This window comes from Rhinopithecus roxellana, chromosome 16, assembly GCF_007565055.1.
Source record: "Rhinopithecus roxellana isolate Shanxi Qingling chromosome 16, ASM756505v1, whole genome shotgun sequence".
NCBI classification, from domain to species: domain Eukaryota; kingdom Metazoa; phylum Chordata; class Mammalia; order Primates; family Cercopithecidae; genus Rhinopithecus; species Rhinopithecus roxellana.
The window spans coordinates 87,811,301-87,827,407 of NC_044564.1; the positions used below are offsets into that span (position 1 = coordinate 87,811,301).

At 50.0% G+C, this 16,107-nt stretch overlaps 1 protein-coding gene across 2 annotated transcripts in view; it reads left to right on the forward strand.

The window, feature by feature from the left end:
* The first annotated feature begins 506 nt into the window (after nucleotides 1-506).
* The window catches only part of FGD3 (FYVE, RhoGEF and PH domain containing 3), an 88,692-nt gene continuing 73,091 nt past the window's right edge, over nucleotides 507-16,107 (forward strand). Inside the window, exon 1 of one of the 2 annotated variants that reach the window (XM_030920333.1) lies at nucleotides 507-529. The gene's annotated coding sequence lies outside the window, so the exon portion shown is untranslated. Of the gene's footprint in view, nucleotides 530-617; nucleotides 1,025-16,107 lie in introns of those variants that run through there. The other variant, XM_030920331.1, reaches the window with a different exon arrangement.

Consider the following 16,107-nt stretch of genomic DNA (forward strand, 5'->3'; position numbering starts at 1 on the left):
ACAACACACACCACGTAAACCATACATGCACCAGGCATACCACACACTACACATTGCACACACACCCCTGTATTACACACACATCATACACAACACACAACATACCACATACACAACACAACGCATCCATACCACACCACAAAAAAACCACAAAACATACCATACACACATCACATCCCACACACAACACACACACACAACACAACACACATACACTACAAAGCGCATCACACACACCATACATCAGATACACCATACACAGCCTACCACACATACACATACCACATATACATGCCACACGCTGCACACACACCACACACACAAGCATGCACAGCGTACACACACGTCACACACACGCACATGCACGCACAGCCTCTGCACCAAGACCTCTCAAAGCAAGAGCCTATTTCCCACTCTACCCTCTCTAAGCCTGGAGGAAAGTGCTCATACCTAAAAAGGCGGTTCCTTGTGGTGAAGGAGCAAAGAAAGTTCCTGCTGCCCCAGGACACTCTAGAAAAGTCTGACAGAGGTAATGGCTCCCGGTAGAGGTGTCAGGAAAAATAAACAGCATTTCCCCCTTGGCCTGAGGGACCCGCTCCGCCCGCAGCCCCCAGCCCCTGTTGCCATGGAGAGCGGCCTGCGCACCCGGGCCGGCGCCCCCAGCCCTCCCGCTGACTCTCCGCGGGCGGCTTTGTCAGGGCTCAGCGCGTCCCTGCAGCTGCGAGGAGAGGAGGAGACGCGGCGGCTGCCTGTGGGTGCCGCGGACCTTCGGGGCGGGCCGGGGAGGCGGGACCGCTCCTCGGAACCCCAGAGACTTAGTCCTGGGCTGACTGGGGCAGGAAGCACAGCGCGGCCCTCCGGGTCCCCAAGGAGACCCCAGCCTCCTGCCGCCCGCTGTGAACCACCGCTCTGCGGCTCCTCTGGAAGCGGCTCCGGCAAGCACCGAGTTCGCCTGTGCGGAGCTGGGGGAGCCTCCGACTTCCCTATTTGCTTTGTAAATGATTTCCGTCCCTAGAGGAAGGCGGTGAGTAGGTTCATCGGAAAAGGTGGAGATTTTCGCTGGTTTCAGGTGGCTTTGAGAGCCTGTGTGGGGTCATTTTTCTGGGTGTCCGGGGCTGAGCAGGGCTTCTCCAGGGGGCGGGCTGGCGGGAGCCCTCTGAAGAAGGAGGAGGTGACTGCCTGGTGTATAGTTTGAAGAGGGGTTTTAATCAGCTTTCTGCCCTCTCCTGAGCACAGCCCAGTGGAGACTGAGCTGAAGAGCACCTTGGCAGTCCTCGCGGTGGGTCCTGGGGCCCCTGGCTCTGGAACGGGATTCTCCAGGATACCTACTGAATGAGAAGTGCTAGGCTGGACTGTGATGAGACCTGTTTTATTTCTGGATTTCTCCACCCTTGCCCATTCTTCCCATTTCTTCTCAAATGGATGGGAAAAGAAAACAGTCTGCTTGAAAAAAAGAACACATGTCATTGCCTGGGCGATTGCCATGGCAACGGGGACCCCATGTCAGATGCTGGGATTGTCTTTTCTTTTTATCTTACTCTTACCACTCGGCATTTCCCCCAAGTGTCACCTCTTGTAAGGGAGAAAATAAAACCAGGGTGAAAGCAGGTGCTTTGGCGCTGCTAGGCTAAAGTTTGAAGTTCATAAAGACCTCCAGTTCTTCGGATAGACATGGGTGGAAAGAGGCCGCAAGGCCGGCCGTGCCCCTTTCCGTGGTTCGTGTCTCTCTGGTCCTTGCGGATCCAGGTTGTCCCAGCTCCTTGACTGCATGTTGCCTATGCTCTGTGTCTGTGAATTAGGACAGTTAGAATGTTGTCATTTTCTGGGATGGCTGGGAAATACAGGTATCATCGCCTAAAATCAGTGTGAAGTGTGAACAGTGAGTGTGTGTGTGTTGCATCTATGTATGTGTGTGCACAGGATTTAATGTTATGAACTATTAGGATGACAGCAAACCCCAGCCCCAGTGAGGTGGACCCTCTCTTTCGTATTGTGCAGAAAAGTTACACATTTCTCAGCCACAGGGAAACCTGGCTGCTTTCTGGCCGCTGCCCATGGCTCTTCTTCCCAGGCCCTTGTGTTGGGGCAGCGGGTGGTCAGCTGAAGGCCAGCTGGCTTTGGACACAACGCCTTCTCTGTGTTGTGCCCAGGGTCCCAGCTCATTCACTGAGAGTCAGCGGCTCACACCATCTGTTCTGGGGTTAGGCTGTGTCCCAAGTGCCCCTCCTCATCCTCAGACCTCAGGACTCACTGGGCAGAGGTTGGGCTGGGGCTGGAGGCCTCAGTTTCCTTATCTGCAAAATGAGGGTCATAACAGCTCATCCTTTGGGACTTTAGTTGGGCTCCTGGGGGACTGCAGGCTTCTCCAAGCTCATCATGGTACTGGCTTTTCTCTGGACACCCCAGAGAGGGGGTCACACATGATCTGGGGGAGGTCAGAGCAGGACACATCCTCCTGTCACCATGGAGCACATGTGCTGAGGGACTGGTGCCTGGAAAGGGGAGCAATGTGGAAGGAAATCTGGCCCCATCCTGTGGACCAGTGCCTCAGTTTCTCCATTTGTAAGTGGGGTCATATGTCACCCCCTGGTGGCTTGCTCTTGGGTGAAAGAGCCGAAGACTGCATTTTCACTGTGTGTGGCCTGTGTGGAAACCTCTCATCCGCGACAGTGTCTGACAAGCGCCTGCCAGTCTGCAGTGGGGCGTCCGTCCACTCTGGCTATGGGCGAGATGGGGGCCCATTTCCCCCATCATCCCTGCGTGTCCAAGCTTATGAGCACCAGTGCTGACTCAGTCCTGCAGCGTCAGTTCAGCCTTGGGGTGTCCTCATTCTCCAGGACATCCCAAGGAGGGATATCCAGTATCCCTCCTTGAGGGTCCCACCCTCAGGGACAGGATGGGTTTGGATGGTAGCCATGGCTCTGCAGTCTCAGGTTGCCCAGGGCCACCAGGCAGCAGCTCTTGGCCCTGAGTGTATCTGTGTGGGCCAAGAAGGGGCGAGGTGCTCGTGTGTGCAGAAATGTGCCAGTAAGGACAGGGGAGACTCAGGCTTCCTCCACAGCACCCTTGTCAGAGTGTGCCTGTGAGGGGTGGGGCTCCCTCCTCCCACCACTACCCTCTGAGGAACTCTCCCTGTCCTGTTGGCCAAGGAGCCTTGTGCCCACCAGCAGGGGCTCAACTAACCAACCAACTAACCAACTAACCAAGCAACGAATTCATCAACTCCCTTTCTCTTCTGTTTTCTCCTTTTCCTCCTACTCCCTTCTCTTCCTCCCTTCCTTCCCCCCTCTCTTCTTTCCTTCCTCTTTTTTTTCCTTTTTCTCCTCCCTTCATCTGTTTATCTGTTATTCCAGGAAGGATCTGGTTCAGCATAGAGTGCAAAGGATAAAAAGAAGCAGATGGGGCTGGGCACGTTGGCTCATGCCTGTAATCCCAGCACTTTGGGAGGCCGAGGCGGGTGGATCACGAGGTCAGGAGATCGAGACCATCCTGGCTAACACGGTGAAACCCCGCCTGTACTAAAAATACGAAAAATTACCCGGGCATGGTGGCGGGCACTTGTAGTTCCAGCTGAGGCAGGAGAATGGCGTGAACCCAGGAGACAGAGGTTGCAGTGAGCCGAGATCGTGCCACTGCACTCCAGCCTGAGCGACAGAGCGAGATTCCATCTCAAAATAAAAAAAAAAAAAAAAGGGAAGCAAATGGGTGAAAAGTAAGAGCAGGAAGAGCAGGTTGGATTTGCCAGACAGAACTTGTCACGGGGATGACGAAGTCTGAGGACACTGGGGAGGCTCCGGCCCCATGCGGCTTGGCAGTCCCTGCTCACAGAGGCCAGGGCTGTTCCGTGAGAATTCTGGACTGGGACCAACATTCCTGGGCCCCTGACTGAGGGTGGGGAAAGAAGGGGTCACACATGATTCAGGAGGGGTTCATTCAAGGCTGGCAAATGTAGCCTGAGTCCCTTCTGACCCCTGGTAGGGCCCTCATGAACTGTGGTAGTCTGTGGCTAGGGTGCCTGGTGACATTTGCTCTAAAGAATTCAATCCAGATGCAGATGAGTCCACCCAGGAGGGATCTGTGGACGACAGCCCCTAAGTGACCCGGGGACAGCTGCCCTTTCTGCCTAGGCAGATGGAAATGGAGCCAGGGTCCTTGTTTTGCCACATCCCCTGCATGCTGACGAGGAGATGGGCAGCAGATGTGGCCCCATCCAGCACTGGAGATTTGCTTCTCCCTGAGATCTGGCTGCCCCTGGCCTGCCTGGGCCCTGAGGAGGATAAGGAGAGGCAAGGGTGCCTAGGAGAAAGGTCATAGAGGTGGAGGGAGCCCTGCAGGCTGAGGATGGTGGGCAGGGGCTACTGAGACACCAGGTTGCTCTGGGGGTCCCGCTCTAGGTCTAGTGTGTTCATGAGGGAATTCCAACAGGCCTTTTAGGAATGTGGGGCTTTTAGAAGGGAAATGGTGGCTGGTTGTGGTGTCTCACGCCTGTAATCCCAGCACTTTGGGAGGCTGAGGTGGGAGGATCACGAGGTCAGGAGATCGAGACCATCCTGGCTAACATGGTGAAACCCTGTCTCTACTACAAATACAAAAAATTAGCCGGGCGTTGTGGTGGGCGCCTGTAGTCCCAGCTACTTGGGAGGCTGAGGCAGGAGAATGGCGTGAACCGGGGAGGCGGAGCTTGTAGTGAGCTGAGATTGTGCCACTGTACTCCAGCCTGGGTGACAGAGCGAGACTCTGTCTCAAAAAAAAAAAAAAAAAAAAAAAAGAAGGAGGAAAATGGTATATAGCATACTAATATGTGCTTGTTGAATGAATATATGAAGAAGGCCTTTATTTTTCTGGTTACTGATACCCAGTAATTCTAAGTATTCCTAGCTTGTCTTCTCTGGGTAAATTATTTTGCTTTTCAGAATATGCCAGCTAGACACAACCCGTAAGGTAGAATTTTTCATTGAAATGTGTCTTACATGGAACTTGTAACTTCCTAAAATAAAGTTATGTAGCCGAACAGGATGGCTCACGCCTGTAATCCCAGCACTTTGAGAGGCCGAGGTGGGTGGATAACTTGAGCCCAGCAGTTCAAGACCAGCTGGACAACATGGTGAAACCCTTCTCTGCAAAAAAAAATACAAAAATAAGCCAGGTGTGGTGGCACACGCCTGTAGTGCCATCTACTCGGGAGACTGAGGTGGGAGGATTGCTTGAACCCAGAGGTTGAGGCTGTAGTGAGCCATGATTGTGCCACTGCACTCTAGCCTGGGTGACAGAGTGAGACCCTGTCTCAAAAGAAATTGATTAATTAATTAAAGTTGTGTAGAGTTTGCGAGATGTGGGGTTGTGTCTGAGCACGCGCATGTTCTTGGTCCTTGAAATGCTGGTACCCGCAGGATTTGCGTAGCTGTGGAGGTGGTAAACTGAATGAATGAAACTGCTGGTCTTTGACCATGCAACGTAGGTGCAAAGTAGGCTTGGGGGATCCTAGTCAGAAGATCCTGACTTTACAGCTGCAGAGAGGATGCCCCTGTCCCCCAGTTCCAGGGCAGGCAAAATCTGAGGGGCTAAGATCTTCAGTGGCAAAAGGAGCATCTGGTTCTTTGACCCTCTCCCTGATCCTGCTTTTAAACAAGTTCTAAAAAATTTTGTCTGCAAAACAAACTATGCTGCATAAGGAATAATTCGTTGCCCTAATTCGTCCATTAGACTTCACACTTGACTCCCCACAGGCTTCTTAATATCCCTGGTTTCCAGCTCACGGGAGTCGATGCAGGGGGTGACCAGAGCACATCTCTGTTTATTTTCAAGTATGCAAAGGATATATGCACATATCATTGTTGAAAGTCAAAAAAAAATTTTTTTTGAGACGGAGTCTCGCTCTGTCGCCCAGGCTGGAGTGCAGTGACAAGATCTCAGCTCACTGCAAGCTCCGCCTCCTGGGTTCCCACCATTCTCCTGCCTCAGCCTCCTGAGTAGCTGGGACTACAGGCGCCGCCACCACGCCCAGCTAATGTTTTGTATTTTTTAGTAGAGACGGGGTTTCATCGTGTTAGCCAGGATGGTCTTGATTTCCTGACCTCGTGATCCTCCCACCTCGGCCTCCCAAAGTGCTAGGATTACAAGCATGAGCCACGGCGCCCGGCCCAAAAATCAAAATGTTTTAAAGCTGAAAGGCCCCCCACCCCATCCTGTACCCTCCAGTCCTAAGGCCCTCCTTAACATGAAGGTTGAGCAAGTGTGGCTCAAATCTCTCCTTCCTCCCCCTCTTCCTCCTTCTCTTCCTTCCTCTCTCCTTCTCTTCTTTCTCCCTTTCCTTCTTTCTCTCCTTCCTTCCTTTTCTCTTTCCTTCCCTTTCCCCCTCCCTCCTTCCTTGTTTTCTCCTTTAGAATAGTGCTGCTGTGGTCACCCTTAGGTGCCTCCAATTCTAACCTTTCTGGTTACTTCCTCCCCCCAGGTCTCCCAGCTCAACATCTGCCCTTAAAGGAAACCTAAATGAACATGTGCTGTTGCATTCTGAATAGCCTCTGGTTGATCAGGAGCTTAGACTAAGGACTGAATAGTAAAGGGTGGATCCAAGTGATTGTGAGAATACCACTTGGCAGAATGTGATGTCTGGATTGGACATGGAGTGCATAGGAAGGGACCCCGCACCTCCCTGGGCATATGAGTGTTTCTGGTTGACGCTGTGCAGCTGCCCCACGACAATGCTGGAATTATCCTTTATTCAGGGCCTGATTGAGTGGGGGCGTGGCCACCCCTTTATTGCCTTATTTTTTTAATGTATATCATTCTCTATTTACACATTGATAATTTTTTCCGACAGGGTAAAAAAAAAAAAAAAAAAAAAAATGCACCAGATGCAGCACTTTCGTGTAAGTATAGACACATCAGGGCTCTTTGTTAAGGATAAGAAACAATCGCTCCCACTTCAGGCTCTAATGTTATCATAGCCAACTGCCAGAACCACTCTGTAATTAGGTCTCCTGAGTGGAAAACTCTCAAAATGCCTCTTGGTCTAAGAGTTTGAAGCTGGGCTTGCCTCTCCACTTTGGCTAAGATGACTAAAGCATCACATATTTTTAGAGCAACTTTTAAGAAGTGAGGTATGGTGAGTGATGACTAGCGAGCTCCTCGCTGCTCACACTGTAGCATTTTACACTCGTTTTCCCAGGGAGCCCCCAGGAACCTGGTGTCCAGGGATATTTTCCCCGTGTTGGGGTGAAGGGGCTCACACAATGTCACCTGCACACGGGTCTCACAGTTCCAGATCTGGGCTTGTCCACCCTCCCAGCTGCCTGCTCAGGAGGAAGGCAGGTGAAGTTAAGGGCAGTGCCAAGGTTTAGGAAATATTGTCTGTCTTTGGACCAAATGTAATTTCAGCTTAAAGTAACCTAGAGAATGTTTTGCAAAAAATGTGTTTTCAGAAAGCAGAATTACACTCAGTATCCCTTCTTTTTTTGGTTTCTCAACCACATCTTTCCTTAGAGAGATTTAGGACAGCTAAGTAGAAATTAAATTTTCCATATGTAAACAGGCATGGAGACAGCTGGCTTTCATTGGGCAATAGTTCCCAGCTGGGAATCTCCAATGAGCAATAAGCGATTTCGATTCTTGTATTTTTAAACAGGTTGGCTTTCCTCCCAATTGCAAATATAAATGTTCCTTGTAGAAATTTATATGTTACTGAGAAGCATCAAGAAGCAAATGAAAATTCCCAGAAGCTCACCACCCAGAGACGGGCACACTCAGGGTTTTCACACAGCCTCTGTCTGGGGAGCTTTCGTTTCCTTTGGTCTTGTCTATTGTTAGGTCACATGTTCAGTAGGATTTGTCTTGGAGCCTGAACGCTGACAAAGGTGCACCAACCCCCAACCCCATCCAAAGTCACACGGGAATGACAGCTCTGGTCCCACCTACTTCCTGCCCTGGCTAGTGTGTTATTTTTGTGGCTTTCCCCTGTCTTGTCAAAAGAATGACAGTAACTCAACGTGGATACTTTGTCCAAACCTTGGGTCTCAAGGGTTCTGGGAAGGATCCAAGACCTGTGGTTCTCGGTTCCCAAAAGCAGGCAGGTGATTGGAGAAGCAGCTGGGCTCTGAGTCCTGTGCCCGTGTGGCCCAAGTGACTGGCTGTGACCCTAATAAGTGAGCAGAAGGGCAGGGGCCGGGGTCACCTTGCACAGGAGGAGTGGCAGCCGTAAGTGTCTCTGCAGGCCAGAGCCGCTCCTTCCTCAGGGGCCATCTCCTGAGCCTGCCGAGTATTCTTGTGTCCTAGGAGCCGCTCAGCAAATGGTTGTTGACTGACTGAGTGACAGCACTTTGGCCTCTCTGAACCTCAGTGTCCTGGTTATTGAATGGGACTCTTACTTCCAAGCTCTTTGCTCCCCTGAGCCCCTGGTTCCCCGGTTCCCCTTTGTCCTGCACCTCAGGCTGTGTCCTAGAGACCAGCCACCTCAGCTGCTGCTTGTTAGGCTCTGAGTGTCGTGGCCTTAACAGTTCCTCCGCCTCTCTGAACCACAGCTTTGTCTTCTGGAAAAGGAGAAATGAGAGGATGCTTGGAGCATCGTTGCCTGCATTCATGGAACTCATGGTCTGCCTGGAGAGTGATGGCGATATGGTGTCTGTGTGTCCAAGAGCCAGCTGCACCCAGAGGGAAACTCGAAAGCTGGTGTGGCCAGGGGCGGCCAAGAAGCAGAGGGAACAGGGCCCGTGATGGTGGGGAGAGGTGCTCCCAACCATTGCTGAGGCCGGGAATGAGGCTGGGAGGCTGCAAGGACTGGGTTCCAGCCGGGCCAACTCTGAGATGACGCTGAGGATTCCAGCGTTACTGTGAGTCACTTGTCGGCTCACTGCTTCTCTTAAGAGCCAAGGGATGGCCAGGCGCAGTGGCTCACGCTTGTAATCCCAGCACTTTGGGAGGCTGAGGTGAGGTGTAATCACCTGAGGTCGGGAGTTTGAGACCAGCCTGACCAACATGGAGAAACCCCATCTCTACTAAAAAAAAAAAAAAATACAAAATTAGCCAGGCATAGTGGCGCATGCCTGTAATCCCAGCTACCCAGGAGGCTGAGGCAACCTGGGCAACAAGAACGAAACTCCCTGTCAAAAAGAAAAAAAAAGAAAAAAAGAGCCAAGGGATGCCACTAGCTGGTTGTTTAATTAAACTTTTTTATTTTGAAATGACCGTATAGACACATAACAGATAATGCAGAGACACTACGGGTCTTTACCCAGGAGTTCCCAGTGGTGACAGGTTGCAAAACGATATACCTCGGACATTGACACTGGTACGGTCAAGACACAGAGCAGCACCAGCACAGGGAGCCTCCTGTAGCCCTTTGATGTCCACATCTGCTCCCTGCCTGCCCCTGACGGCAGCCAATCTGTTCTGTTTCTACAATTTTGTCATTTTGAGAATGTTATATAAATGGAATCATGTAGCATGTAACCTTTTGAAATTATCCTTTTTCCACCAGCATAATCCCTTGGGATTTGTCTAAGGGAATTCATCCAGGGGAATCATCACACATCTCGGCTGCTGTGTGTGTCAGTAGTGTTTCCTTGTTATTGCTGAGTGCTGTTGTGTGGCACGGATGTACCATAGTTAATGTGTAAATGGCAACACAGTTTTCATCTCCGTGTCTGCATGTTCATTGCCAGTATATACAAATTCAAGTGATTTTTGCGACTTGATTTTGTATCCCTGACCTTGCTAAATTCACATACTAGTTGTGGGAGGTTTTGTTTTTTCTGCTTCTTGGCATTTTCTTTGTAGACAATCATGTCATCTGCAAACGTGGACAGTTTTATTTCTTCCTTTCTGCTCAGCGTGCATTTTCTTTTCTGTTCTTGTTTTATTGCGCTGTCTAGAACCTTCTCCACTATGTGGAATAAGAGTGGTGAGAGCAGGTGTCTTCGTCTTGTTCTCACCTTGGGGGACTATTATGGGCCTGACTATGTCCTGCAAAATACATGTTGAAGCCCTAATCCCCAGGACCTCCGAATGTAACTGTGTTGGAGACAGGGCCTTTAGAGAGGTAGTGAAGTTAAAATGAGGTGCTGAGAGTGGGTGCTGATCTGTCATGACCGGTGTCCAATAGGAAGAGCTGAGGACTCACAGAGGGACAACCACGTGCGGACACAGGGAGACGATGGCTGCTTGTAAGCCAGGGAGAGGGGCCTCAGGAGAAACCAACCCTGCCAACACCTTGATCTCAGAGTTCCAGCCTCCAGGAACATGAGAAAGTAAATTTTTGACCTTTCGGCCACCTAGCCAGTGGGACTTTGTTATAGCAACCACGATAAACTAAGACACTGCCCTCCAGAGCGCCACAGGGCACCTCTGTTCTGACTTCAGAAACTAGTTCCGCCTGTCTTTGAACTTCATCTAACAGTCTTTTGTGTCTGGCTGCAAGATCCATCCATATAATTGCTTTTTTTTTTTTTTTTTTTTTTTTTTGAGGCAGAGTCTTACTCTGTCTCCCAGGCTGGAGTGTAGTGGTGCAATCACAGCTCACTGCAACCTTGACCTCCGGGGCTCAAGCAATCTCCTGGCACAGCCTCTGAGTAGTTGGGACTACAGGCACATGCCACCACACCCAGCTCTACATCACTGTTATGTCAATGGCTTACTCCTTTTTATTGCTGAATCCTGTTCTATCTATATCATGGCTGCACCATACTTTGCTTGTAACGCATTCTCCGGTTGTCAGACACTTGGGTCGTTTCCGGCTTTGAGTTATGAATACAGCTGTTCTGCACATTTGGGTACAGGTCTTTGTGTGAACAGATGTTTTCTTTTCTCTTGGGTAGATACCTAGAAGTGCAATTGCTGGGTCATAGGGAAGGTGTATATTTAACTGTGAGAAAATGCCAAACAGTTTTCCAAAGTGGTTGTGCAGTTTTCTGCTCCTACCAGCATGAGAGTTTCACACTGAGAGTTACGTTTGCGCCACATCCTTGCCAGCACGTGGCATTGTCAGTCTTTTTCACTGTAGCCATTCTGCTGGGACTGGAGTCATTCCTCAGGGCGGTTTCTAGTTTCCCTGATGGCAGGCAGTGTTGCCCACCAGCTTGTATACTTACTGTCTATTTAGGTAACTTAAGTCAAATGCTTGTTCCAGTTTTTTTTTTCTCAATTTAAAAATGGGGCCGGGCGCGGTGGCTCACGCCTGTAATCCCAGCACTTTGGGAGGCCGAGACGGGCGGATCACGAGGTCAGGAGATCGAGACCATCCTGGCTAACACGGTGAAACCCCGTCTCTACTAAAAAATACAAAAAAACTAGCCAGGCGAGGTGGCGGGCGCCTGTAGTCCCAGCTACTTGGGAGGCTGAGGCAGGAAAATGGCATAAAACCGGGAGGCGGAGCTTGCAGTGAGCTGAGATCCGGCCACTGCACTCCAGCCCGGGCGACAGAGCAAGACTCCACCTCAAAAAAAAAAAAAAAAGAAAAAAAAAATGGAATCATTTGTCCTTTTTTTTATTATTGATTTGTAGGAATCTTTATGTATTCTGAACACAAATCTTTTATCAGATATATGTATTGCATATGTTTTCTCCAAATCTGTGATTTGCCTTTGAAATTTTCTTTTCTTTTCTTTCTTTTTTTTTTTTTTTTGAGACAGAGTCTCGTTCTGTTGCCCAGGCTGGATGCAGTAGCATGATCTCTGCTCACTGCAGCTTCCACTTACCAGGTTCAAGTGATTCTCCTGCCTCAGCCTCCAGAGTAGCTGGGATTACAGGTGTGCACCACTATGCCCGGCTAATTGTTGTATTTTTGTGGAGATGAAGTTTCACCATGTGGGCCAGGCTGGTCTTGAACTCCTGACCTCAGGTGATCTGCCCACCTCAGCCTCCCAAAGTGGTAGGATTACAGGCATGAGCCACAGCACCCTGTTGCCTTTGAATTTTTTAAAAAATATTTAATTTTTTTTTTTTTTTTTTTTTTGAGATAGGGTCTCATTCTGTCACCCAGGCTGGAGTGCAGTGGCATGATCTCGGCTCACTGCAACCTCTGCCTCCCAGGTTCAAGTGATTCTCCTGCCTCAGCCTCCAGAGTAGCTGGGATTACAGGTGCATACCACCACACCCAGCTAATTTTTGTATTTTTGGTAGAGACAGGGTTTCTCCATGTTGGCCAGGCTGATCTCCAACTCCTGACCTCGGGTGACCCACCCTCCTTGGCCTTCCAAAATGTTGGAATTACACACGTGAGCCACCGTGCCTGGCCCTAAAGACTTAATTTCTTTAATAGCAGTTTTACATTCACAGTAAAATTGAGAGGAAGGTACAGAGATTTCCCATATATTCCCTGACCCCACACATTCAGAGACACTCCCTTTATCAGCATCCTCCCAGAGGAGACATTTTTTGTAACTGATGAACCTGCCTTGACATACCATTGTCACTCAGAGTCCATATGTGGGCGGCCTTTTCATGTTCCTCATGGTGGCTTTCCATAAGCAGAAGTTTTCTATGTTGATGAAACATATTTTCGTGTTGAAGAAGTTGTTTACCAAGTCTTTTGTGTGTGTGGCTTAGTGCCTTTTATACCCTAAGAAATCATTACCAACGTCAAATTCATGAATATTTTCAGCTATGTGTTTTTAGAAGCTTTATGGTTTTAGCATTCACAATGAAGGTTTTGATTCATTTCTAGCTATTTTCTGTGTGTAGTGTGAGTAAGCAGTCAAGGTTCATTTTTTGGTACGACTATCTAAATGTTCCATTACTGTTTGTTGAAAGAACTTATCTTTCCCTATTGGTGTGTGCTGGCACCTTCATTGAAAATCAGTTGAACAAATGAATGAAAATCTATTAGTTCATTGATTTCCATTGATTTATCCTTATGTCGATACCACATTGTTTTGCTTTTGAAATTTATTTTATTTTATCATTTATTTATTTTTGAGACGGAGTCTCGCTCTGTCGCCCAGGCTGGAGTGCAGTGGCGCGATCTTGGCTCACTGCAACCTCTGCCTCCCGGGTTCAAGAAATTCTCCTGCCTCAGCCTCTCAAGTAGCTGGGACTACAGGCACCCACCGCAATGTCCAGCTAATTTTTTTGTATTTTTAGTAGAAACTGGGTTTCACCATGTTGCCCGGGCTGGTCACGAACTGCTGAGCTCAGGCAATCCACCCACCTTGGCCTCCCAAAGTGCTGGGATTACAGGTGGGAGCCACTGTGCCCAGCCGAAATTTATTTTATTATAATAATTATTTTATTAATGAAAATAATTACTATAATAATATTTTAGTTAATAAAATATAATTACTATAGTAAGTCTTGAAATAGGGTAATTGGTTGAACTAGTTCTCTGTTGTTGGACCTTCAGCACATCTCTGACATTGGGCAAGGCTCAGTGGCTCATGCCTGTAAATCCCAGCACTTTGTGGGGCTGAGGTAGGTGGATAGCTTGAGCCAGGGAGTTCAAGGTCAGCCTGGGAAACATAGCCAGAGTCCGTCTCTGCAAATGATAAAAACTTAGCCAGGCATAGTGGCACACCTGTGGTCCCAGATACTCAGGAGGCTGAGATGGGAGGATCCTTTGAGCACAGGAGGTTGAGGCTACAGTGAGTCGTGATCGGTCCAGTGCATTTCAGCCTGGGCAACAGAGGGAAGCTCTGTCTCAAAAAAACAAAACAAAACAAACAAACAAACAAAAAAAAACAGCCCTAATAAGACTGTACAAAATGTCCTTGCTCATTTGTGTGGGTGTTTTGGAAGGTCGATGGCTGAAGCGAGTGTCCCTTATGTCTGCATGTCCTATGTCCTTGTGTCCCCATGCCCCCAAGTCCCCACCACAAGTCCAAGACCACATGTCCCCACATCCCCTGTACCCCATGTCCTCATTTCTCTATGTCCATGTGGTTCCACATTCCTCATGTCTGCGTTTCTCATTCCTCATGTCCCCATAACCTCCACATCTCGATATTCTTCATGTCCCCATGTCCCTCACGTCCCCGAATCCCTGTGTTCCCATGTCTCCATGTCCTCATGCCCCATGTCTCCATATTCTTCATGTCTCCATGTCCCATATCCCCATTTTCCCATGTCATGTCCCCGTGTCCTCATGTCCTCATGTCCCTATGTCTTCAGGTTCCCATGTCCACTTGTCCTCACGTCCCCATGTCTCCATGACCTCTACTCCCCATGCTCTCATGTCCCCAAATGCCCATATCCTCATGTCCTTTACATCCTGTCATGTCGCCATGTCTGCATGTCTCCATATCCCTCGTGTCCCCAAGTCCCCCATCCCCACGTCCTCATTCCCCCACGAGGGCTCTTCCTATCCCCACGTCCTCATGTCTCCCATAAACCAGCCCAGAGCAGGGTTTGCCTTATGCTGTGTGCTTGGTAAATATGAGCTGCCTTCCTCCTTAAACCTTCCATTTAAAGGCCGCAGAATCACCATGTGTAAGATGGCTTTCCTGAAAAAATGCACCCCAAGTATCACTACAAAACGTCAGGTGGACACTTTCCCCCACAGCAAATAAACTGGTAGCAACCCTGGGAAGGAATGGGGTGTAACAGTCGGGGCCAGCTGGCTGCTGTAACAGTCCCAGGCTTAGTCATAGTCCAGTGCTGGCAATGGGAGAGTTGTGGGGGCTCTGTTCCATGTAGTCAGATGGGGAGCACTCACCCACCAGGAGAGAGGCCCTAGGCCAGCTAAGAGAAATTAGGCCAGGGGATGCTAAACAGGGTAGAGCCCCTGGGCCTCCCTCCTGGTGAGTGGGTGTTCCCCCTTGGCCTCTCTCTTAGTGGGTTATCCCCCCAGGCCTCTCTTCTGGTGGGTGGACCCTCTCCCCAGATCTCTCTTCTAGTGGGTGGACCCTCCACCCAGGCCTCTCTCCTGGTGAGTGGATGCTTCCCCTGGGGCTCTCTCCTGGTGAGTGGGTGCTCCTCCAGGGCTCTCTCCTAGTGGGTGCTCCCCCTGGGACTCTCTTTTGGTGGGTGAGCACTCCCCCTGGTTGAGAGTTCTCTGCCCATAGGCTCTCTCCGTCCTGGCCTCTGTGGTCCCACACAGGTCCCTCTGGGTCCTGGACTTCAGAGCTCCTCTACCCAGCCATTGCCAGCTTTCCTGGAAGACAGGGCTGGGAGTCCCTGGGACAAAGCAGGAGTCCTGGGGAAATCCCTTTTCTCATCAGAGGCACCCACCCCTCATGAAGTGAGCCACCTGGGGGAGGATGAGCAGTACCCCTGAGGGACAGACTGAAGGACACTGGAGGCACAGGGCCTTCTCTGCAGAGCCTCTGACTCCATAAAGTTATTCAGGGGCTTTGAGATCGAATGGTACCCATGGATTATCACTGTGGCCCCCAGGAGCCCTCCATGGGTTGGGTAGTGTGGCCAGGAAAGCCTCTTCAAGGAGAGGGCATTGAGGCAGAGAGCTGAGGGGCCTGAGTGACCCAGGGGACAGTGGTCCGGGCTGAGGGAGTAGCAAATAGAAAGGCCCTGAGGCAGGTGCCTGCAGGAGCCCTCCAGGGTAGAGGACTCATTTGAGCCATTGGAACATGAGTGAAATAATTGGTTAAAGAAATTGGAATATGTGTTAATACTTCCTGGTGGCCACTTCTCCCCACCAGGCTGATCCCATCATCCCCCAACTTCAGGTCACCCCTTGCCCTTTTTCCTGATGAAAATACTACATCACTGTAAAACAACAGTAAACACTTAACTCTAGTTTTGATGGGTCAGGAATTGGGGTGTGGCTTGGCTGTGGCTTGGGGATCTCTCCTGAAGCTGCAGATGGTGGCTGGGGCTGCAGTGTCATCTGAAGGCCTGACTGAAACTGAGGATCACTTCCAAGGTGACTCATTCACTCATCGCAAGTTGTTGCTGGCTGCTGGCTGGGGGCCTCAGTTCCTCTCCACATGGGCCTCTCTGCAGGGCTGCTTGAGCATCCTCACAACATGGTAGCCGGCTCCCCCAGAGTGAGTGATTCAGGAAAGAAAGGCAAAAGCTACAGTGTTATGTATGGCCTGGCCTTGGAAGTCACCGTCATCATTTCTGTAATGTCCTATTGTACAGTAGTATCCATAGGTCAGCTCTATTCACAGTGGGAGAGGCAGATGACCAGCAGTTGATGATAACTGGGCCATTGTGGGGCTG